Source organism: Tasmannia lanceolata, unplaced genomic scaffold (genome assembly GCF_043159265.1).
Source record: "Tasmannia lanceolata isolate RefF3 unplaced genomic scaffold, GAP_Taslan_0.1 ptg000015l, whole genome shotgun sequence".
In the NCBI taxonomy this organism is placed as follows: domain Eukaryota; kingdom Viridiplantae; phylum Streptophyta; class Magnoliopsida; order Canellales; family Winteraceae; genus Tasmannia; species Tasmannia lanceolata.
Window position 1 is genome coordinate 63,450,702 of NW_027518692.1, and position 26,913 is coordinate 63,477,614.

A 26,913-nucleotide genomic window follows, 5' to 3' on the forward strand; every position below is an offset into this window, starting at 1 on the left:
GTTGAAGTGGTCGGATAGTTAGTTTGTTGCCTAATTTGCAGTGCACTTGTTTTTGAAATTCAAATTCAAATTAATGACCTAAAATTAGGGCTCAATTAAAATTAGGGTTTATCATGGATTAGAATCTAAAGGCCCACCAACATGAGTTTCAATCGACTGAACATTGACTTAAATAGTTCTCCTTCCAAAGATAATCTTAATTTAGGTTAATGCTTGAGTAATTTAGAGCTATAGAACTTTAGGTCCTTATTGTAAATTTTTTTTGTAATGATATATCTCCAAATATTCTTACTTAATTAGAAAGTATTGTAACTATATCTGCCCATGTACTTCATTTTTGTGGTGTGCATTACATGACTGCTCATACAAACTTAGAAAGTAGCACATTTACAAGAAAAGAAACATTCCCATAGTCTTTGTGCAATGAAGATTTAGGTGGCTGGTCCAATGATACATGGTTAGAGACAATAGAGCCTAAAGAATCTTTCGAAGATAAGACACATGGGTAGAAAAGTTGAAGGGAAAATGGTAGCAAATGGTAACAAGAAAATTTTCTCTTCTTTGACATGAAAGTGGAAAACAAATGAAAGAGTGAACCTAACCATGCTTGTATGGAAGAAGAAAAAGGACATGTAACCAGTAGAGAAATTTAAATAACATTTTGTTTAACTATGTGACCAGGTTGATGCAAGAGGATGACTAGATAGAGCAGAATAAATCATACTTTTGAAACTATCATATCGTCTTTTTGCTGAGAGAAGACCGACCAGCATGCCAAGCTAGTCTAGCATGTCGGGATAATATAGGAAATACTACGTGACATTTTCAAGAAGGTTTATTGCTATTGCCACACACGGCAGTGTCACATGCTGACATTATATGGTGTCGAATTGCTCTCGTATGAGTCAGGTGTGTGACACTGAAGAGGATCGAGTGGCCCTAGCAATTACATTAAAGGGGAACAGAAGAATGTGTGTAATCAATATTGAAACCTAGTGAATATACCATCTGCACCCATTATTGGTGCACATGCTCATTGATTTGGATTATCCTGTATTGAAGACCCACATCTTGTTTGTCTTAGCCCGTTTTAAGGATGATTGAATGATCGTAACCATCCAATCAGTAGGCTCTTGTGAACTGTATACTAATCTAGAAACAAACTATTATGGTTAAAAACATCTGAAGAGCAAGATTATCAGGCAATTGTTCATCCAAAAGTCATTCATGGATTGAACGGTCTAGGATTAACGATGTGCATGTGTACCGTTCGAATGATAGAGATGGTTTACACATGAAATTGTAGGATTAACGTGGTATTTTATTGGGAGGTTTAAAACTAAACGAGATTCTATATCCTTATGTTCTCAATTTTTTATACCATTACACACACAGCAAGGAATTTAAAATTTTTTTTGTGGGGGGGGGGGGGGGGGGGGGAGGGGGGGACTAATAGTGCATTGGTATGGGGGGGCTTACTATTACCAGCATTTAGGAATGCCAGTAAATGCACTTTTCCTTTTAGCAGCGTTCCTAAACACCACGCAAGCCACTGGGGGGGGGGGGGCTTACTATTACCGGCATTCCTGAATGTCGGAAAATGCAATTTTTCTTTTAGCAGTGTTCCTGAACGCCTTGCAAGTCACTGGTGGCTCCGCCCCTGATTACACACTCATCACCTATATAAATTATTAGAGGGCTATTGCATAAATCATTAAATCTTACATGAAAACGATTTTGAAGATAAACATAATTATTTGCAAATAGCTAGGTACCAAATATAAGCTCATGTAAGCTCACCTAAAATATTAATAAATTTTTTTAAGTAGATAGAAGAAAAAGATCTTATATGTATGTCATATTTTTACTAAAAATGTCACCTTCCTTTTTTTAACCCAACACATCTCTTAAGTTATATTCAAAAAGTTACCTCTTTAGAAGTCAATCCACCTAACTTTCTCTCTCCCTCTTAAAGTGGTGTCACTATTTTTAGCAACCTAACCCATCTCTCTCTCTCTCTCTCTCTCTCTCTCTCTCACACACACACACACACACACACACACACACACACAAAGAGATCGACCAATCTCCTTTACAAGAAAAGCATTAGTTTTACATTATCTTTATTTTCTCTCTCTCTCTCTCTCTCTCTCACACACACACACAAAGAGATCCACCAATCTCCTTTACAAGAAAGCATTAGTATGTTCTCTTCAAAAGCTCTTTCTCTATTATATATTGTTTTACATTATCTTTATTTTTTCTCTATATCTTTTACACTAGGGCATTACATTGTACGGCGCATTAGCATTCATGTGGTCTCCACATAGAGTTTTTACGCCCTACGAATCTTGTCCTTTCATTCACGACAGATTTACCGCCAATCATCAATAAATCACAAGAAAACGAGATCCTAATCTCCTCCTTTATTTTTTTTTCATAGTTTACTTTTTTATTCATTAAATCTATGCTTAAATTTTAAGTAGATCATCACATAATTATTTTGTAATTTATCTATTTAAATATGTATCTATTTGCTTTAATTATACTCATATTTAATTATTATTAGTCTATAAGTCATATCTGATTGATTAATTGATATTTTTTCTTAATATCATTATCATCCTTCTTTTTTTGATGTGTAAGCTGGGGATTGTTGGGACCCCTACTGGTTTATTTGACAAAGAGAAGATGATTCAATATAAGTCACAAAAGCCACCCAAACTCGGAACATGTGAGAGAGGGAGAACCAAGGCTCATCACATATGAGCGATGAACACTGAGCCTAAGAGGTCTAAATGACATTATCAACCTTATTGTTTCCTACTACATATATTCATTCTCATTTATAACATTTGTTAATTTTCTTTAATCACGCATCTTAATTTGTCACTTATATCTTTATTATTTTGTTGTCGAGATCCTCATCTCGACCAGTATATCATATATCAACATAATTTGACTAAAAAGTTAATTAAACTTGTAAAATCATATTAATGTTTGAATTATTATTTTTATTATTTTAACATGAAATGAGACCCTAACCATTTTACAGATTGCTAATTAGGGGTGCAAGTTTGGCCCTGTCAGTCCTGAGCCCGAACAGGGTCAGGACTAGATTTTCTAACCCTTAGAGCGGGTCAGGGTTTATTTTTTTAGACCCTGACTCAGGTCAGGTCGGGTTCTGGGTTAATGCCTCGGGTACCCTGACCCGGCCCGACCTTAAGTTTTCTATTATAGAATTGAACCATCTATGCATGTTTCTTTTGCTAATGTTTTCTATTATCTTGGATTGATGTTTCTTTAGATTATTATTATTAATTGTCTATGTTGCTCGTCATGTTGTTGAATTCGTATTATCTTATTTTGTTCCCTTTCTCTGTTTATTGATCATTTTGTTCTATATGATAAGTGGTTGCTTTATTTTTGGCACTCTTAACAGGTATTTGCACTAAGGTCAATTAGGCCCGGCCCGGCCCTGCCCAATTAGGGCCAATCAGGGTGGGCCAGGGCCAGCACGGAGCCCTGTAGGACGGGCAATGGGTTTAGGTTTTTCGGCCTTGACTCAGGGTCAGAGCAGGCCAGGGCTAAGATAATGGGATCCAGGGTTGGGCTAGGGTTTTGAAAAACCCGGCCCAACCCGACCTGTTGCAGCCCTATTGCTAATCACACACAAAATCATCCGTCCTATTCTCTGTTACGAGACCCAATGGGAATTGGAAACCAATATGACAAATATCCATTTGGGTGATAGTAGATAACATAAACAGTTTGTATTTGCCTACAATTTTAACAACCTTGATCAACATGCCAACAAGTTCTACGTACCTCGAAAAAAGAAATCAACGGCTTGGATATCTCAATGGCATGAAGTCTATCATCAAACATAGAGTGATCCTTGATAAAAATAAAAAATAAAAATCATACTCCAAAATAGAAGGAAAATTAATTAATGTAAACAGAGTGCCATTCTCGTTGTCATCGGCGAGTTTTTTGGGAACAGATCGCCACGTCATCATCAGGTGGCAAAAGGGACCCACCCAGCTTCACCGAAAGCGTCCGAAATTGGGAATTCAAGAGAGATTGCGGGGTAAATGGGTCTCAAGATGACGATACGTCCACGTCACCACATCCTGTCCTCTCTCTCGACCGTTGACATGTGGTCCCACCCTCCCCGTTCCATTTTCATGCTGCCACGTGTCAAATAATTATTCGCCTTAGTTAATGAACCCGAGGCATTGACCAGTCAACCCACGGATTGCGAATCACCGTAGCCCGTGAAATCGGGACCAACGGACGGCCCAGATTTAGCGATGGAAATTGTGGGGATGAGAAAAGGGGAAACGGGGGCACAAAGGGTGCCCCCCCAAGTTGGGTGCCTTGGGCTTGGTGCTCTCTCTATTGGTTTGTGGGGTTGGAATGTCAAGATGAATGAGAATATGTGTAGTTGTGTGAGGACGAGAGGAGACAGATTAATAAAGAGTGTTGTATAATCCTTCCCTTTGACCGTAGAGAGTCTTCGTGAGGGATTTGAAAATTTCAAGGCATAAAAAAACAGAGTAATTAATCCTCAAATCCTTGCCCTTCTCCTCTGTCTCCCATAATCCCAGCTTTTACTGTTCATCACCCATTAAAATACCTTGCATTCCCCTATTCATTACATAAATCCAAACCCTCCTCTATTCTTGAGTCTTGCCTCTCTTTTCTTTCTACACGCGTGCTCTCAACCAATGACATAAGAGAAATTTCATTTAAGAAACCATTACTGTTGCCAAATTATTAGGACTAAGAGCTCTTTGAAATCTGACTGTTGCCAAATTATTAGGACTAAGAGCTCCTTGAAATCTGACTAAGTACTTTTGTCCTTTTCATGGAGTAACTTTCATTAGCACAACCTTGCCCCACCTCACCAACCCAACACACACGTGTGCGCACGTGTGAGAGATAGAGAGAGAGTAAATTTTATACTATGGTCATAGTATATTACTGTATATTAAGTATAAATTTTATACTATGGTCATAGTTTCTCTTTGTTTTAACGTAAAACTCCCGTAAAACAAAAGGGGTGTAAATGTTCACTGGTGTAAAATAATTCATGTGTGTAAAATTTTACACGAGTTATTTTCTATTGTTTGTTTGACCTAGGTAAAATAGAGCGTAAAATAACTTACCATTGAAAATTGTATTTTACACTTCTGCCCAAACAAACAGCAAAAACCCCAATTGTTTTACAGGGTTTTTATATTGAAACAAATAATAGGTGATATATTTTTTCTTCGAAAATGACTTTTCCAAGATTTGTTACTGCCTCCTTTTTAGGTAAAAAGTATCCCAGCCAAACTTTTTCTTTATTATGTAATGCTTAGAATTCGTGTAGAAAAGAAGACAAAAAACAGTAAAAGTAAAAAATCCTAAAATACCTCTACCTTTTAAAAATGACCACAATTCCTTTATCCCCTCTCTATCACATGGTAAATAGCGAAAAAACCTCTATTCCTCCTTTGACATGCAAATCGATATCGTGTCATATAGGCATATACATGCTCATGCATGCATATGTCTAAATATTTGTACATTCATATTACATGTGTAACATGCAAAGGCAAGTACGCAACTTTGCGGGAGGTTGACAATGGTACAAATAAATACACGTGGTGCATCTACTACAATGACACATGAACTAGTAATCAATGGCCATATATGGCAGATGAGCTATATAAAATTTTGAAAATTTTAATTATGGTTTTCAGACAATTTATAGACGAGTGTAAAGAAAATAAGCTTTTTGGTACACTATAATTATTTTAGAGATTGTGTATGCATCAGCTCTGATGGTCCCTAATTTCATGTCTCCATAAAGGTTAATGCTATGGTTACATGAAACCTTATTTAATAAACCTGGCTCATTAGAGCAGGATCTTGCACGAGGGTGACATTATGGTATGTCCTTGATTAGTTTAACAACTCTAACTATGTTTAATAACTATATCAAAAGCTCAATAGCTGTTTAATTAACATCCAAATCACTGTAAAGTAGTCACCACATGCATCTTTAGCTCTTCGTGCCGCATTGTCGAGTAGTCACCACATGCTCACCTTTCCCTCCATGCAATCATCGACTTAGATTTTCTAACCTTATTGTTTATGTTTAAATAATCTAATATTAATCCAAGGTAAGCCTGGACATTAAGATCATGCATAGAATTTCTTGCTATTTTATCAATTTCATCATTTCCTTGCAAAGGAAGTAACAATATTATTTTTTGGAAATAAAATGAAATGTCATTGTTGGGCATTTGAGTCTAGTGTGTGGTTTAATTTTGTAACTTCACAAGTGTTTGTATAATAAACTTCGCTAATGAAATAAAGGTCTGCCTGTTTTGAATTTTGAGAATTGAATTTGAGTCCAAAATTGGTTAATTGGACTCAAAATTAAATGCTGTTTTGATCGAGTCCGATAAATAGTTTAATTTGGACATAAATAGTTTAATTTGGCCACATGTCCTACTTGCTTGAATGTGCAATCAAAAGGTCGTGTTAGAATTCTAATCCAAAGCGAGTGACAGATAAGCCGATGTTAATAGCAGGTGTAATTCCGCGATAAAAGAGTTATGCTTCCAAACAGATTTGTCATCTGTAATGGGGATTACATTGGTGGGGATACAGGCCGATACGTCTCCACCCCTTCTGTTGGAATCTGCTACATGCATGCTTGGAGCTTGCCATATTTTCTATTGAGCCTGACTGCATTGGGACCTACTACATTGGGAGTTTGCTACATTAGGAATTTACTCTCGAGGGAGTGTTATTTTCTAGTTATTTTGTTTTTGAAATTGTGTAAGTCATTTAGTTTATTAATATTTTGATTTGATAATGTGTTAGTGGTTTCTTAGGAAAGCTAAGAATAGTTAAGAAGTGTTAACTTGAATTTGAAATATAGGCTATGATTTGGACCTTACATCTTCAACTACAGTCCATTTTAGTTAAATTTGAATTCTCTTGAATAGTGCATCAACTTGGCCTTTGTTCTTTGTGTGTTTGGCATCAACAGAACAAGTTTCTTCTCTTGAATCTCATCTTCTCCCTCCATCTAATTGGTTTTATTCTAACAGGTCGTGTCCCGTGGTTACTTATTAAGGCAACCCAAGCATGGGGCTAACCGGACAAATATTGGTCCTCCCATAGTTGCATCTTAGTCCTTTATTTTCATGCCATTAATTAAAGGGAAGATTTTTGCACCCTCTTTCTTAGCATTTTCACCCCCTTTGTTTATCTTTTCCAATAATGAATGCATTTAAACTTCCTTTTGTTTTCTTTTTTATTGAAAATAAAGTCATCTTCAGGAAAAGACAAACAAAAGGTGGTACCTAGATTGGTACTGTTTTCCGGACATAGCCATGCATGCATTACAGGAGTAGCTATCAAAGCCAAACACTCCATGTTCTCCACTTCCTTCTCTAAAAAGAACACAGTACTACACCAGCATCTCTATGTGAAATCTCTATCTGTACTTTTAAGCTCCCAATCGGATTATCCATAAATCCACTATGGCAAATCTTCTACATGATCGATTTCTACAGGGACTAGATGTTATTAGTTTTGGCATATTTGCAATTGCTTTGTATTAGAAATCTCAACTCTTGTGGAGAGGAGTCATTTTCCTTGTGTTCTTCTTTTCATCTAGATATTTTGGTGTCTCTTGACTCTGGCCTCTGAATATGCAATTTTCTTATCCTACAGTTTTTTCTTTCGCTTTCATGGATATATAATAATTTTGCTTACCCATCATAAAGAAGTAAGAACATGTAATGGTTTTAAGCCCTTTGAAAATGGGAGGGATGGGGAGTTCATGGGTTTCATTTATTGCTTTCTCTTTTATAGGGTGATTATAGGTGTTGTTGGTACAGTGTCTTTATCTATTTACTGTGAGTACACTCTCTATGTCGGTAGAGTGCCCTTACGTTAGAGACACTGTATATGTAGAAGAATCGAGAATTATTGAAGTGCCTGAATTAAGTTAAGTTTATGGTTATTGCACCGACAAGGTTGGAAGATCATATAAACAAGGTTTTTTTTATAATCACAAATATGGTCTATGCAATGGACCACTTGGTTATCACTATTCTGTGTTTGTTTCTCACTTTCTCAATGAAAAATGACTAGTCAAGGCAACAAGAAACATGATTTATTTTACTTGAAGTCGAAATTTGGAAAGGTTTTAGGGCTTTGTTTACCCTGAAAAATGTACTGCATGCTTTAGCTCCGCAAATTGTTTTCAGAAAATGATGGTTTTATGGTTTCTACAACAAACTAGTGACTCATTAACAGCTTATTAAGCCCATGCAAGCAGAACATATTTTTAACATTGTCTTTGTTGAAAGTTAAAGATGCTTCTTTCTAGATTTGAAAAGTGGCTCCATTCAACCAGAATTCAAGGTTTGATATAGTAATAAAGGGTCTCTAGCTAGGTGGAGTCACATGATACTAGCACCGAATCAAATCCACCTAAACTTTATGTGTCTTAGTTTCCCCTTTTCTTTTGACCATGATTTTGCTTATTAATTCAAGCTTTCTGTACCAAAGGATGTCCCAATCAATTTAGAGGAATCCACTGACAACCATAAATTCCAAGTGGGTGCCCACAGGCAGACAGTCAGCACACTTCTCGGGGTGATCATGAACAACAGATGAGACTAATGAAAACACTTTGGGGGAGAACCAGACACATTTGAACACATCGATTGTGTTTAGTGATGGTGGATAAGGTTAATAAAAAGTTGGCAACTTTGAAATGATGGGGAAAAAGGGTGGTGTGGGGGAGGGAGATTTTCCAAACTTAGTGAGATTCCCTTCTTTTAGTTTGTTGGTTTCCCTAATCAAACAACAAAGGCTTTAGCTAATTTTCAACTAAGGGGTTCTTAACCAATCCAGGAAGGGGAAGTCACATGTGAGACCTTTAGGACCATCACTTCGTGTCCCTGGTTCAGCGAACGTGTGGACCCTGGTGAGACCAATGGGTTGAGCACAAGTACGCACAAAGTAACATTCCTTTTAGTAGATGATTGCTGTCATATGGAGGTGGCAGTTTTCAGCAGACTTTTCAAAAGGATTTTCTTTCTTTCCCATTGTTCCAAGGGGGGCCATGAGGACCGGTTAAGGTGGCGAGCACATTTATGTGGGAGTTGAGAAAAACATAGGCATTAAGTAACGTGACTGTTGACTTGCTTTATATGGAGATATGATGACAGCATATTCCAATAAGAATAGTTAGGTGGAGCATGGTTTTTTGGGAGGAAACGCTGGCTTGTCTGGATAGTGCTTTGAGATGGGATAGAGGAGAGGGGGGTGGATTTTTTTTATATTTTTCGACCTAGGGTTAGGGTTAGGGTTTGGGGCAGGTCCCCTTCTGTAAATGAATATAAAAAGGGAATTGGAGGGTGTGTCGTGTTTGCTTCCCATTGTCCCCATTTGAATGCAAAAATGGAGATATGATTGTGTCTTTGTGCAGTATTCTTTTGTCCCCCCTTACAATCTCGTGAAAGCGGAGGCACAACAGAACTTTTGAGTGTGACACCCCCCTCACACATGAATCATGGCATACTCTCTCTCTCTCTCTCATGTATGGGTGGTCATTAGTCTGTATCCATGCATTTGTCTGCATGTATTTCATGTATAGGAAGGCGTATGTGCATGTCTCAAAAACAATATTGTCTTTTGTGTTAATGTTTCTCTCAATTAAATACCAATAAAAACTAGAGCATCAGAAAGAAGATTAGAATGGGGCTGTTCACTACAGGCATAGAAGTCTTTGGAAACGCTGTTATTGGGATTGTTATCATATGGTTGGATAATCTGATCTTGAAAATATCTTCACGATTCATCAATTTTGTTCTTGAACAATGTTTGGTACTTGAATAGATGGTAGCAAATCTATCCAAGGATAAAATGCACCCCGGCTTGATATCTTATGGTGAATAGTCCCAGATGAGCTTGTGTTAAGGATGACACACAAATTGAGAAAGCTTGTAGCTCAATTAATTGGATGGTGATTTATCACAATTAACCTAGAGGTCTCGGGTTTGATCCATCCGTGCAAAAATAAAATAAAAAAGTTCCAATGGTCTATAAAATATAAACAACATCAGAACTTAATTACTATGGCCTGTTTGGTTAAACTCGATTGATTAGGTGTGAGTCATACATAGGCTGCTGCGTGAATTTGCATCTGGGTAGTGAGTCACACTCATGTTCATGACCTTCTGATCTAAAAACTAAACGAGTCAACGTGAAAATCAGCCGAGCTGACTCAATTCACTAGCAATAAAGGCTCTATTTTCTTTCGGCCACGTAGAAGGGAAGGGGCGTAAATTTTGTTTCAGGAAGTGTCCTGGTTGACATTTGAAGATATTGATGAAAAACCTGTACTTTGGGCTCCTCTCAAAGTACACAATATTTGAGAAAAAGACAATGAAGAAACACATTGGTCCCATGTCGACCTAGATGATGCTTGTTTTGCATCCAGGGTGTCCAAACATTGAATGTAGCCCTCTGGTTAGCTTCAGTATTATGCCACGTGGTACGATCCCATTCGCTATGAAGATAAAAGATGATGGGTATTTAAGCTCTTTGGTAACAAGATAGTCATATAGCAGAGTTAACAAAGTGGTCGTAATCACTCCTCCAAGGTGACACATCTAGATGTTCACCTCTTGGCAATGACTTATCTGCACCCCCCCTATATACATATACAGTAAGAAGAGGTGCAGTCTGCTCGCATTTTTGGAAATTTCATCGACGGAAAAAAAGGGCCCATTTTCTTGTTTAATTTAATCCTATTTACAAATGAGACCTGAAGGCCTCTTGGGAAGCTATCACCTTTAATGTTTTTCTTTGCCTTTAAAACTTAACGGATAACATTAAAGGGGAGGGGGGGAGGGGATTTATGGGGAAATATCATTTTCCTTATAGTATAGATAATCATATTTAACTTCTAATCTATTTGAATATAAGGTTATGTTTTTTTTTTCCTCATATCGTATATACAAATGAATTTGAAGTTAAAAGAGATTTATTTGAAGGAGTATACTAAAAAGAAAGTCACTTTTACAGCCCTTCCTAGAATACCCTTATTAATTAGGCCCAACTTCTGCCTCGTTTAAGCCATATGGCAGCTATGAGTCTGACCAAATTCCCTGAGAACACCTTGGTCGGATGATCCTAGGCCCTTGATCCAAACTTCGGTTATAATTATCTCAGAGATGATATAGTTAAGTCTTAATCTCCCACTTGCAATAAGATTAAATTAAAATATTCTTACTTTCAAATAACGAACCAATTTTAATGGCATCTAAAGAGGCCTTGAATCTGTGCAAACAAACACTAATAAGAAAGTGATATGCAGCCCTAAACATAGTAGAAATTAAATGTTTATTTCCTTCACATGGGTACACAGAAAGAAGAGAAATAAATCCCAACTTTTATTTTGCCACCCTAAAGACATAAATTTGGTAGCATATCCCCATCCATGTCTGTACCTGTAAATGGCACCAGCAGACAAATATGTCTGTAACTGTAAATGTGATAAATTCTGATATTTCACTAATTCTTGGATGATTTACATTAAGCACAAGGAGTGTTTTTATAGAACACTCAAATGATAAACATAGCAAGAGAATAAGATAATTATGGAAAGACATTATCCTAATCTAATTCACTTGCCTAATCTAACCCAACCAACCAATATAGCCTAATCAAATCAAATCTTTTTTTTTTTTGAAATGGCAAGATGAATTCATTAAAAAAGGAAGGGGACCGAGGTGGGCCTCAACCAAAATTACAAGAAAAAAAAACAACAATAACAAGAAAGACAAATCTCAGGGAGGAAGGAAGTCAAACCACTCCAACTCCAACCTCCTAACTCCACTTCTAGCCAAGGAGTCTGCCTCCCCATTAGCAGATCGCCGAACATGATTGAAAACAATAGATGAGCCCGCAATTAAATCATCTATTTCATCAAAAATAGAAGAAAATCTCCAAGGAGGCGACACCAACCCCCTCAACCATTTAATCACATTCAAAGAATCTCCCTCCACAATAGTGATATCCATGCTATCTCTCTCAAGCCTTTTTATGCCATGATAAACCGCCCTCACCTCGGCCTCTGAGGCATCACAAACTCCAAGAGGGCCGGCAAAAGCCCATATAACTTCACCACAAGCATCCCGACACAACCCACCAACACCGGCCGGGCCCGGGTTCCCAATACTCGACCCATCAAAGTTAATTTTGAACATTTCAATAGGCGGAGCCTCCCATCTCTGAACAATCGGATGCCGGATCTTCCTACTAAAGCAAACAATCCTCCAACCCTCCCATAAGTCAAAGGCCGATACAAAAAGGAAAGCCGGTAAACTTCTCGCCCATGAAATAGTGAGCGCAATAATTTTCATATATATCCAATACAGAGATTTTGCAACCCCTTCAAAGACACGGGAGTTTCTCTCTTTCCATATCACCCACCATGTTGCAAGAAGACACAAATTCCACAATACTTTGCCCTTCATCTTCCATGGCACAAAGGTCCAAAGAAGAATCAACTCTGGAATAGAAAATGGAAAAATCCAACATATGCCAAATCTCAGAAATATCAAACTCCATACCTGACGCGTAAAGGAGCAATGCATGAAGAGATGATCCACAGATTCACCATCTTTCAAGCAGAGGGGGCAATGGTCAACAAGCATCATACCGCGCTTCCGGAGGAAGTTAATCGTTTGAATCCGATCATGACATACCGCCCATCCGAAGAAACCAACTCTAGGCGGGCAATGAAATTTCCATACCTCGGCTGAAATGGAGGATACACTGCAAGGCAACAAGCTGAAATAGAACGATTTGACAGAGAAAAAACCAGACGATTCCGCAGTCCATACTCTTTTATCCATACCGCTTCTCTTAATGTAGCAACCATCTAAAAGCTTAAGAAATTGGGCAACCGACTCTAGCTCCTGATCAAAGAAGTTCCTTCTAAACCTAGGGGACCAAACTAAACTACCCCCTTCTCGAGCAAAGCATTCAGAAACAAAACTCTCTTTCTCAGCGGCTACACGATATAAATTTGGGAATAAACTCATAAGAGGCTCATCAGCACACCACACATCCCTCCAAAATTTTATTCGATCCCCCGAATACACTCTAAATCAAACCCTCAAAAGAAAAGCAAATGACATTTTCAAAATGTCACGCCAAACAGTCAAACCTTGTTTCTTGAAATGGTTTTTAGATTCCCACTTTCCCGGCTTGCACCCATATTTACTCCCAATTACCCTAACCCACAACTGAGAATTTTCCTCCCCGAACCTCCATAACCATTTTCCTAACAAGGCATGATTAAATTCTTCCACTCTCCTAATACCCAAACCACCATTCTTAACAGGTAAGCACTCACTCTTCCAACTGACCAAAGAAATACCATTTTTCCTTTCATTGCCTCCCCATAAAAATCTACGTTGGATTTGTTCAATACGCGATACAACACTGACCGGGCATTTAAACAAAGACAAAAAATATATGGGAATATTGGCCAACACCGCCTTAACCAACACAAGCCTCAAATCAAATCTTCTAATCTCATAATATTTGATCTTGATTTGATTTTATTCTCTAATATGCCCCCTCAAACGTATATGGATTGAAAATCAATATACGTTTGATTACAATAGATATCCCCAAAAAGAAATAGAAAAATTTGTAAATTTTGATGTACACTGCCACAATTGATGTCTGCCTGTTGTTGAAAATGCTGAAGATGATTACCTTCTGTTGTTGAAGAATGTGTCGCATGAAAGATGAACCACAAAGAGCCTCAAAGAGCTGAATTGGACTCATGCCGGAATCGGCGAGTCTTTAGGCAGATTTTGATTTTGAACACCGAACCTTCTGGAAATGGGTCACAATGGACCAAAGCCTCGATGGGCAAAATGATGCCTCAATTGGCGAGAATGGGTCTCAATGGGCCAGACACATGGGTCGGCAAGCACCGATCCTTGTGGAATTTGGCTCTCTCAGGCACGAACCTCAAAGAATTGAGGCCCCTCAACTGAGTAGAGCAATTTATTTCAGGCACGCACCTCAAAGAGGTACCTCAACTGAAATAGGACAAAGGAAAGGGATGGAAAAGAAAAAAAGAAAGAAAAGAAGCGACAACAAGCAGTTCGGATGATGATGGCAAACATTGGGACAACGCATGAAAAAGAGTGCATATATCAAATATGAGGGGTGTGAATATCAAATTGGGGGTATACCTTGCCTTTTTTTTAAAAGACAGAAGAGATGGGGTGCATGAATGAAAATATTGGAGTGTGAAATACCCAAAGAAAATTCTAGAATTTGAATGAAAAGGCAGTTTCACTTCATCCGAAAAAATTGTGAAATTAGAATGAGAGGTGCCTTTATCAATAAGAGGGCCATTGTACTTTCTCTTTCTATGGGTATTGACTTGCTAATATTTGGTAATTGGGTTTTGCCTTGTCTCATCTGCAGCAGCATACATACTACAAAGCAAAAATAGATTCTGACGCAATCTCACAAGAAGATGGACACCAACGGATGACTGTGAGATGTAGGGAAGATACATAGACCAAGATTGGGGCCGACCATTGTAGAAAAAAAAATAATGAAGGAAACACAGCTGCTTGCAACGGAAGAGAACAGCAGCCGTAGGCGTGCAAAGAAGGTAATGAAGAGAAGAAAAAAAATTCCTTGCCGGGCGGAAATGAAGAGTCTTCCTAAGAAGAAGAAAAAGTAGTATTTTGCAATGGTGATTGGGAGGGGAGTGATGGCCACCGGCGGACGGCTAGATCGTCCGTCCGCCGGAGGACGGGGACTCTCTCGTCTTGTGCTCAGGCCCTAGTAGGATCTATTGCTTTGATACCATGATAAATCCAGATATTTCACTAATTCTTGGATGATTTACATTAAGCACAAGGAGTGTTTTTATAGAACACTCAAATGATAAACATAGCAAGAGAATAAGATAATTATGGAAAGACATTATCCTAATCTAATTCACTTGCCTAATCTAACCCAACCAACCAATATAGCCTAATCAAATCAAATCTTCTAATCTCAGAATATTTGATCTTGATTTGATTTTACTCTCTAATAAAATGGCACGAACCAATTTTAATGGCATCTAAAGAGGCCTTGAATCTGTGCAAACAAACACTAATAAGAAAGTGATATGCAGCCCTAAACATAGAAGAAATTAAATGTTTATTTCCTTCACAGTAGACAGAAAGAAGAGAAATAAATCCCAACATTTATTTTACAACCGGAAAGACATAAATTTGGTAGCATATCTCCATCCATGTCTGTACCTGTAAATGGCACAAACCAATTTTAATGGCATCTAAAGAGGCCTTGAATCTGTGCAAACAAACACTAATAAGAAAGTGATATGCAGCCCTAAACATAGAAGAAATTAAATGTTTATTTCCTTCACATGGGTAGACAGAAAGAAGAGAAATAAATCCCAACATTTATTTTGCAACCCTAAAGACATAAATTTGGTAGCATATCTCCATCCATGTCTGTACCTGTAAATGCCACCAGCAGCCAAATATGTCTGTACCTGTAAATGGCACGAAGTCTAAACATAGAAGAAATTAAATGTTTATTTCCTTCACATGGGTAGACAGAAAGAAGAGAAATAAATCCCAACATTTATTTTGCAACCCTAAAGACATAAATTTGGTAGCATATCTCCATCCATGTCTGGACCTGTAAATGGCACCAGCAGCCAAATATGATCAATTTCTGGCACCCGGCAAGCGACTCAGATATTCCCCGGACGACTCCTTCAGACAGATATTGCATAAAATAATTATATTTCAAATCACACCGCTAATTTATTTCAAAATACTAATTTACATTTCGTAGATAATTCGACAGAACCTAAATTGGGTTTATTTCAAACCAGAATAAAGCAGACACATCACAGAAATGATCTCATTCAAACAAAGAAACATCTCGTTCAATGTTCCCATTTGACTGTGCAACAAAACAAAAGTCGAACGGGTAATACCTAACACAAAGGGCAGGTGCAGGCCTCCACGTAATCCCAATACAAAAGAGTGAAAACATGAACTCTCAGGTTAGTTTCCAAATAGATGAGCTTGCTGTTTTATTTTGAGATGGTACAAGTAGCCCTTCCATTCAATCCTATTAAGTGGCACTCGCTGCAGATACTGGAACTATCATTTGTTTGTTCTTAATCTAGTTTTCTTTTGAAATGGTTGTTCTTGATATAGTTCTAAGATCATCAAAACCAAGAGGATGCAATTAATAGAATCCATTAATTTAGATGTTCAAATGTGTTCTATATAGTATATGCTGTTGAGACTCTGCATTGCCATAATTCTGGACTTCTCCAATAACTATTATTGTAAATTTGTAATAAAATCTCACTCCTGAAAGTGACAACACCAACACCTAGCCAACAAATATAATCCATTGTTTCCTTTTTCTCTTTGTCGGTCCAGAAAAAATAGATGAACAATTTGTAATAAATTGACTACAGCTAAAAAATGAAAGCCATTACACCATGAGGACAACATTATGGTTCAGAAAACTGTAGAATAATGACTGGCACACAATCAAATAATTCAAAAATAACTGCAATTTGTTGGGCCTGAAATGAGGGGCAACAGATCTAAGTTCAGGATATTTCTTTGCTATCCAAAATAAAGGTATGTGGCCATGACGACATAACTATTCAACACATTGCCATTTCACAAAAATGATGCTATGCTGATAAATTGCACACAAATTTATTTGGACAAATATCCAATAAGGCAAACAAAAATCAATTATCCACAAGTAGTTCTTTAATAGTTTAATCTATTACCGAGCAATAGCATGATTACTTGATTATCTGATAACATATTGGAAATAATAATTCAAGAATAGTCTTCCAGTAATGTATCAATAAGCTACTCTAAAGACTATCCCAATGATATAAAAGAGGTGGTTGGCATCTCTTACTTGGTTAGACAGAGGAACTTCTCGCACGACATCCCAAACAATAATAGAAATTTCAGTGACATTGCCCCTGAAGGCATCACTGGAAGAGATGAAATGTCTGGGCTGCAAGACTATCTTCGTTATAAGGCTAAAAAAGGAGGATAATAAAATTAGGGAATGATATCTGCGCCAAGGTGTTTCGATAAACAAGCACTCCACTTGTTTGTCGTGTAGTATTTAAAGGGATTTCAGAGGATATTACGGTTCTCAAAAAGCTCTTTAAACCCTTTAAATACTACACGACAAACAAGTGGAGCGCATGTTTATCGAAACGCTTGGCGCAGATATCATTTCCTTAAAATTATTAGCAAAAATTAAGCACCCCAACATTGTCTTTCGGAGCCCTGAAAAATACACCTATTACTAAAAAACAATTTTTCCTCCAAGATGGTTAAATGACAAGTAATCTGATGTAGCCCTTCATTCTCCATGAATAACTAATTGCATTATGCAGGATTTGATCCTTTTCAGCACATGCACTAACCATGGGTTTTAAGAGACATGGTAGGCATGTTCCTCAATCGCATTACACCTTGAGGAATATGTCAGGGTCTTTGACTCATGCCTCACCTTGAGGCATAAGGCAAATCACACGCCTCATGTGCTCCTTTAACCATTCCGAGGTATAACGTTGACAACAGATTAATGGGCACTCCAACTTACAAATAGTACCAGAAAGCAACCTCAAAAACAGATATTATAAAGATCTCGAGTAGCATCAGAATCCATGAACAGTCCCCACTCTACAATTGAGTGTTAAGGATAGCAAATCTCACAAAAATTTAACATCCTCCTTAAACCCATCACCAGAAGCAGCCCAAAACTTATTGATCAGAGAAAGAGTACCCAAAGAGATTGATGAAGTTAGACCAAGAATGGCAAGTCTTCAATGTTGCGGGAAAGTTTATTTATCCTTATATATACACAAACAAGTTTGGCATCCCTCACTCCGCCACTTTTTGATGGCTTGTCTCAAATGCATGAGTGCCTTCAAGGGTGTGCACACATAAACACACTTGTGTAGAATATGGCTTCTGAGCAGTATTGTATCATCATTTTCGGTCGCCAGTTCTCCTCTGGAATAAAGGTTTTTGAAGAGCCTAAGGATAGATTCACTGAATTCTTCCTTCTGTTCTATCAACCTCTCTCCTTCTAAGCACGGATTGAGTTCATCCTCTTTCTCGCATTTGCCATGCAGTGGAAGAAAGACCTGTTTTGGTCCCCCTCCTTACGTCGCAGGGCCCTTGATTTTTGTCACCAATTTCCTCCCATATTAGGATTCATTCTTCAATTTCCCTCTCTCCACTTCCACCTCAATCAAGAAAGGATGTGATCACTTATTGCTGACCTTTACTTTTATTACTAGTTTCAACAAACACCACCTTGTTATTTTTTGAGGAATTCTGGAAAGCAGTGATTGTAGAACACAACAAATCTTCACCCACAAAATCCCCAAATGACTTAATTTTAAATCATAAAGTGCTTAAATTTAAGAAGGAACACCATTCAAAAATAAATAAATTTAAGAAGGAAACTATATTTTCACGTAACGAACTTAATCACTTTAACAAAAACAATTATATCAATATTTTGGAAAATATTTTGTTAAGTTATTCAAGAAATATTTAAGAATTTTATAATATGCCTATAAGAGTTGGGTCGGGTTTCAGGTTTTTTTAAACCAAACCCAACCAAAGATCGTATTAGAGAATAAAATCAAATCAAGATCAAATATTTTGAGATTAGAAGATTTGATTTGATTAGGTTATGTTGGTTGGTTGGGTTAGATTAGGCAAGTGAATTAGATTAGGATAATGTATTTCCATAATTAGCCTAATCAAATCAAATCTTCACTAATCCAATTCACTTGCCTAATCTAACCCAACCAACCAATATAGCCTAATCAAATCAAATCTTCTAATCTCAGAATATTTGATCTTGATTTGATTTTATTCTCTAATAGATCGGATTGGGTTTCTCAACCTGAAACCCGACCCAACCGAAGACCCATGATTTCTAAACCCGACCCAACCCAAGACCCATGATTTCTAAACCCGACCCAGGTTATTTTCGGGTCGGGTAAAACCCGACCGAAGTTGCAACTCTAATTGTGACCCATGTTCATCCCAACTGAAGGTTCTATGTGTACAACAGGATTGCAATTCAAAAACACACTATATGACCTTCTGAATTCATAGAACTCAATAATGATTTAATTGATAGTTGATAATATATCTGCATGTGTAGTTGAAATTTCCACAAAACTCAACAATGATTTAATTGATAGCTGAGAATATCTCTCTGCATGTGTAGTTGATCACTAAACAATTCTCTTGAGAAGAGAGATAAGAGCTTGAGGACCACGGTTCACATTCTATAATTTCTATTCCTATTAAGGCTGAAACAGAAAAGGCTGCGTTTCGGCAACCATTCTATTGATTCTCATTCTTGATTCAAAAATCTGAATACATTTTTTTGAATCCAATTGGCAGTAGAATCGTGTTCGGCAAACTTACATCGAAGATTGAATTTTTTTGTTTCTTTGAGTAGAATGACGTTCGGCAAACCGAGATCTGAAAGCATGCAACCAGATCTGAAAGCGTGTCTAGTGATTTTCAACCCGCCAAACTGAGAGATGAATATGCTCTAATATTGTTGTTGTTCTCTGTACCTACATGAATATCTATGTAGGTTTTTATTAAAGGACAATCAAGGACTGGTAGCAAGGCGTTTGAGCAAAATCAAAAAATCGTCCATGCATGCTAGGGCAGCATAATTTCGATTTAATAGAATAGTGTAGTCATAAAACTCAATCTCTTGCATTCTTCACAAAAATCATCTAAAGCACCGAAGCTTTACCCAAATTGTCAATCGATTTAGGCAATGTTGATTTGAGGAGATATATCCATGACACCATAGGAATAGGAAGGGTTAGAGGGAGAATGGTTAGAAGGAGCAGCCTCAAAGCAAAGATCTGATGGGAAGATGGGGTCGACCGTAAAGAGGCACAGAGCCCGGCCTTGGAAGAGAGAGACTCAGCTTTCAGATTTTCTAATGATCTGCCGGCACCGGAGAGATGTGATATTGCAGAGTCCTTAGAAGGAGGAAGAGAGCCTTTCTGAGTAAAAAGACCTGAGATTAGATGTCGCTAAACTCTAATCCCCGAAAATCTCATTATTAGGATTCTTAAAAGCGACAAATTGTTGCTCCGCCAAATCCGAGTTTGGAAACATTAAAATGCGCCAACCACATTTTTGGAATAGTCACCAAACATGCTTATCTCATTTTTTTCGCAGTTTTAGCAAGAAAATCGCGTAAATGCATTTTTGGAATAGTTGCCGAATGCGCCCTAAGCTATTACAAAAAGTTTATTTAGAAAATTCTAATCATTGTAGAGAATTCTCCAAACAATTCTGCATGTGACAATCACTAGTCCTTTCCACCCCTCCATATACAATAGTTTAGTTTATGGTATCACAATGAGTACACGTATTATATAAGTAGAACTAAATATTGTCTGTGTTGTATGAACAGAAAATTTTATGCACAAATCACTGTATGTTAAAAGAAACTGAACTATTGCAAACAATGACCCAAGACAAACCAATTAAACCTAGTCCAAGCGAGTGGATTGGGGTGGTACCAAAACCTCGCTTGAACTATGAAACCAAACATGAACTACGAGGTCCTATGTCCCGATCAAGGAAATCAGTCATTTAACAGAGGGGTTTAAAAAGTTCACGTGAACACTCTATTTGTTTAATATTATAAGAACCTAACATCCTATTTGTGAGAAACTGAACTAGCACAAATAATGACCAAAGACAAAACAATTAAACATAGTCCAGAGAGGGGGTAGGGGTGGTACCAAAACCTCAAACTATGAAACCAAACCTGAACTGAGGCATACCAATAAGCCAGGTAAATTCCTATGTCCCGGTCAAGGAAATCAGTCATTTAATAGAGGGGTTTAAAAAATTCATTTGATCACTCTCTAATTGTTTAATATTAGAAAAACCTAACATCCTATTTGCACATGCTCAAGAAATGGCAATATGGCAATATCCAATACCAACAGGGAAAATAATTCACATGTCAGCGATTACATACGAGCCTGATCTAATGTGAACCGTTTAGGTTCTTCCAAACCTATGATTTGGCCGACACTTCGAATTTACTGCCGACTCACGTGTCCTGCCGTGTCCGACACGACACCCATGTCCACACATGTTGACATCCTTTGGACACTTTTGCTTGTATTGCTGGAAGTGTTAGACTTAATGTGGGTGTGTGGACATGTTTTTGTACCGTGTCAAGTGTGACATTCTGTTTTTTATTGAATATTGTGTTTACCTCATTTAGACAACTCGTATCCATGTCGAGACTGGACACAGGAATCCATATCCACAAATCATGATTACATATACTTTCTACTTTTGCCGTGTCCCCGTTTCTAAAGTTTGAGGATTTGCCGTGTCCGACACTCCCAAATCATAGTTCCAAACATACAGGAATTGAACAAAAGCCAAGCCTGATCTAATGTGAACAATTTGGGTTCTTCCAAACATATTAAGGAATTGAACAAAAGCCACATGTCTTTCTTTCTCAATACAATGGATATGTCAGATCAGTTAACTATGTGATTAGATGCTCTGAAGGTGAGGAATTCCCTAGAGAAGTACAGGTTATGAGTCTCTTTCTCATCTCCTGGATATTTTATTACAGTCAAGTACATGATTGGATGCTAAGAAGCTGAAAAATCCCAAACGGAAATGCTACAAACTATCTTCTCATATAACAAATGGAGAAGGTTTTGCCATTTTGAACAATCATAGGTAATAAAATAACATATTTCAAAGCAAAAGGCAGGTAATGATATTAACTTTTGAATCTCAATATAAGATGACTGAAACTCATACATAATATGGAACAACTCACAATATTTACTCTCAGTTTCAAAGCTGTGCTTGATAAGCCGCATGATTGTGTTTCTTATCTCATGATAAGACAAAGCACATCAAAGTGGGATGTTATTTTGTGAGCAAAACATAGGACTACATGAGACACCTTACATTCAGCAAAACAGTTAATACATAGGAGGTATTAAGTGCTTTCAGACATTTAGGTATCTCTAGATGCACATGTTGTGCACATCATTTTAACACTCTTACCGGTTCCACATCCTTTTCCCAGCTTGAACAGATAAACATTATTTTACATCTCACAAGTTTAAACCAAAGTGCTGGTGAGAACCACTCTGTGTTTCCAGTAGTATTATTTTCCTCCATAATGTTTCTAAATTTCTATATTGCAAACAAGAAACGATGATACTATAATAATAACATTAAAAATTGATAATACTATAACAAGAAAAGTAAAGATTTACACAATAAGGAGCTGAACAAAAAGACATAAATCAGTCAGAATTTTATGGCAACAGAACAAGGGATAGATAAATACGCACAATGAGTTGGGGACCAGTGTATGGCATTTACAGTCCTTGTATGGCTGTTTAGAGCAGCACCGAGTCTTTTTGGGATTCTGCTGAGCTGCGCATGACCCTTTGTTTGACACCTTAAAGATGATAAAATGTCACACTATAAATCTGAACCTGAGATACTGCCCACAACTGAAAACAAGATGAAACAATTCACAGAAGATGTTCTTAGTAGTTGACAGACAAAAAATTAAATCAAGACCATGATAAAAACACATTAAAGATAATTCATTTAAGTTTATTTGAGAAAGAAAAGGTAAATATCATGTACTGAGTTAACTGTTGTATGTCAAAACTACAAATTAACATAAAATTAGAAAAGGTGACCCTGCATGGCAAGATGCCATCTTTTTTCTGAATGGTGACCAGTCCCATCAAATAGAAAACTTTACATATAAGTTTAAGAGTGTGCTGACGAACAACACTTAATACCTCATATGTATCATGTTCGAAAGCACTTTGTGTAGAATCCCTCATAACATGTTTTGAGCCATTAGTGACCTAGCAAGAGGTAGGTTGCATTCAAATGCTTTACATTTAGCGAGCACATGTGCTAGTCGGAAGACATTCCCAGTGACCTTGCAAAAGCAAGGATATGTGGTGATTTGGCCTAAAGATGCCTAAATGTCAAATGTATGAATTTTTGAACCAAACCTAATAACAAACCGAAGTACAAATGCATGAAATGTTTTATTTAATTAGCAGATATAACATGGAAAATCTTTTATAAAAATACAAAGTCACTTACATAAGTCAAATTCTGTTGACTTGCAAAAATTCGGTAAAACGAAAAACTAAGGCCACATTTGACAACCATTCTGGAAATAGTTCCAACAGAGAGGGCAAAATGGGCAGTGGGAATCATGGAAACAACTCTTTGTTGCTTCTCGAACTCTGCTAAAATCGTGCTCAGGAATCATGGATTCAGCAAAGTGAGCAGAGTGGGCCACATAGCACACTATTATTCTCTGCCGCCAGCCACTATCTGGAGAGATAGAAGCGCAGAATCGTTCCAGAGATTGCAACCCAAACGTGGCCTAAGGTGGCGTTTGATCCAGTTCTACATTCCTTAATATTTAGTTAACTAGATTTAACTTTTATGTGTCAAAGCTTAACATAGAAGTTCATAAATCCTCACATGCTTGAAAACCATTAGGACACCACCCCACAATTGTGAAAACGGTCCCAAACAGAGAATGACAAACGAAAACTCATCTTAAGAATTCTTTGAATGTGTTGTTCACTATGTGTTGATCACAGAAATAAACAAGGTGTATGAAAGAAACCAAATGATGTTTTGATAAGATCAACTACTTATGAATGTAATCATCAAAAAATACATGAAAATTTTCTTAATGGTCAACAGACTATGGCTAGACACTATATATAGGACACTAACCCGCATATGTAGCACTGCATTAAAACTCTAGACTTCAAAATGCCATTAGGGTTGGGCTATATATGATGTTTCTTCCGTGTATAGTTTTTTTTGTATAGAGTCTCTAATTCTCTATCTGTGGATATACCAACTTAGCCAATTGGTATAGAGTCTCTCAAGGCATTGCATTCAAGGTTTTTGAAGGCATCTCTATCTGTGGATATATCTTTTGTATAGTTTTTTTCTTTTTTTCTTTTTTTCTTTTTTTCTTCTTTTTTGTGGTGGTGGTGGGGGGGGGGGGGGGGGGGGGGGGGGGGTTGTATCTTTTGTGCAGTTGAGGACAATTTTTGCTAAATGTTTCAATTATATGTCGCTACTTCAGGTAATTTGATTAATGAAATAGTGGAAGATAAGACCCAAAATATATATTAAAAATAACCAATGTAAAACATGGTCCTGGATATGACTAAAAAGTACTTTCTTTCCATTGTGCACCATCTTTTTCAATACCTTTGGGACCTTGTTTTTTTCTCTCTTTTTCTTCTTTGGGAGCACGAGGGGCCTTTATTGTTGAGGGAAGAAATGAACAAAGTACTTCGATATTCAGGCTTTGTGGTTGTGCTGCTAGGTTGGTCAGCTATTTGAAAGGACTAGTTTTTGGTCTTTGAGATCTCATCATCTGGCTTGAGCTGAAGGTCCATAAAAAGTTTACATCATGAGAAATGCATATTTACTTATCTCTACCATTTCCATGAAGGTTGCTAGGGTATCTTTCATGCCATTTGATGGGACAAGGGTGAATCTTGCACTCCTTCCTATTGGTAAAGGTTTCAGCTTCGGTTTTGGAATGTATTTTGATTGTAACAGAAATGTAAATATGTCTATTTCTAATGGAAAATTCGGTAGGAAACCTGTACAATCATGAGAACACATGAAAATATATGCAAATGATGGACATTTAAGATGAAACTTCAGGAAGTGTTAGAATAAGCGCAAATACACACTCAAAAACCATCACATAAGCAAAAAATCAGTCACGATGGTTTAACAATATCGAATGCCTACTAACATGTGATGTAGCACATGCATGATAATTCAATGCTAATCTCTAGCTGTGGATATATCTTTTGTAGTTGTGGATGATTTTTGCTAAAGTTTCAATATGTCGCTACATCAGGTAATGCGATTAATGAAACCGTGGAAGATAAAAACCAAAATCTAAATGCAATGTAAAACCTGGTTCTGGATATGACTAAAAAGTACTTCCTATAGTGCGCCATGTTTTTCAAAACATTTGGGACCATGTTTTTTTTTTTCTCTTTTTTTTATTTGGGAGCACGCGGGGCCTTTTATTGTTGAGGGCAGAAATGAACAAAGTACTTCCATATTTAGGCACTGTGGTTGTGCTCCTAGGTTGGTCAGCTATTTGAAAGGACTAGTTTTTGGTTTTCAAGATCTCAACAACTGGCTTGGGCTAAAAGTTGGAAAAAAAGTTCGAATGTGTATCTACTTATCGTTTTTTAAGAGACCAATACATGCTGTGATACCAGTACTTTAATAACTAATTGGGAAAGAAGCAATGTTTGGAGTTTGGACTATCAACACAATCACGCCATCCATTTCCATGAAGGTTGCTTGGGTAACTTTAATGTCATTGGATGGGCCAACCGTGAATCTTCCCCTCCGTACTATAATTGACAAGGTTTCAGCTTCAGCTTTGATGTGTGTTTTGATCGTAATGGAAATGATAATGTCGGTTTTGAATGAAAATTTTTGTAGAAATCCTGTAAATCACGAAAAAAAATTAAAATATATGCAAATGATGGACATTTAAGATGAACCTTAAAGAAATGTTAGACTATATTCGTTTAACTACATCGGATGCCTACTAACATGTGATGTTGCACATGTATGATAATTGAACGCTGTTATAATATTTATCCGTAATACATACACCACATTTCACATGTAATTCATGCAAATATTTATACATAATACACAGCACATTTCAATTCATATAAATATAATTATATAACACACACTGTTATAGCATACCCCTAATACACTTACAATTTTGGTTTCTGTATGAATTTTGGTTTCGTTATGTGTTTTAGTGGGGATGAAAACTGAAACATTTTGGTCGTTTCATGTAGGTTCCTGTGGATATTTGAATCTCCAAAGTCCAGATATCAAGACTGCGTGCCCTAGACTCATGTAATCTGCAAGTTGTTAGTTAGCATCCTACTTCTCAAATGAAATGATCTCTTATTCCTGACACAAAATAAATTGTTAATTTGAAGTTCATAACAAGCACATGCATCAAAAACTTCACTTGCCACAGCCCTTAATAAACAAGAACAGTTCATAAGTTCCAATATATGGGTTTTCCCACAGTTTATATCGACACCATAGAAAATACTTCACATGGAAATACTGTACCTGTTTAAAACAAAACCACATTTTCCCCAGACGCAAAATTCCTGAAGTATTAGACACAATTCAATAATACCCACAAAGCAGCCACTTAAGGGTTTCCTAATGTAAGAATTAAACAGAGGAAGGTCGCCAACAACCTAATTAAAGTTGGAACGAATACAAATACGAGGCATCATTTTGTTATTACAAAACTTCAAAATTTCAAAGAATGTTCCAATCATGCCCTACAAATCAGCAGAGTTAAATCATTCTATTTACAGGTCGTCCTCTCTTCGAGACATACCTGCCGGGAATCGTAGCTTATTTCTACCGATCCGAGAGAAAATTTTGGCGGACAACTAATGAGGGTTTTATACAATGAGATGGGTTTTCAGGTCTGAATCTCTTGAAAGAACGCATTCACGAGGTTTTCGTCTTCATCTTCGTGGGAGGAAATTGAATAGCACAATTTTACAGGAAAAGAAGAGTTGTTCCATTTGTTTATTGGGATTTGCTAGCAACAGAATCGACGGCCTAATTT

The 26,913-nt window shown here is 37.1% G+C and overlaps 1 long non-coding RNA gene across 1 annotated transcript; it reads right to left on the reverse strand.

Moving 5' to 3' along the window:
- Positions 1–15,442: 15,442 nt before the first annotated feature.
- Positions 15,443–26,913, reverse strand: LOC143892978 (uncharacterized). Its single transcript, XR_013255671.1, has 3 exons — positions 26,677–26,913; positions 22,547–22,711; positions 15,443–15,857 (listed from the first exon to the last, which is right to left on the reverse strand). It is a non-coding gene; the product is annotated as an uncharacterized LOC143892978 (long non-coding RNA).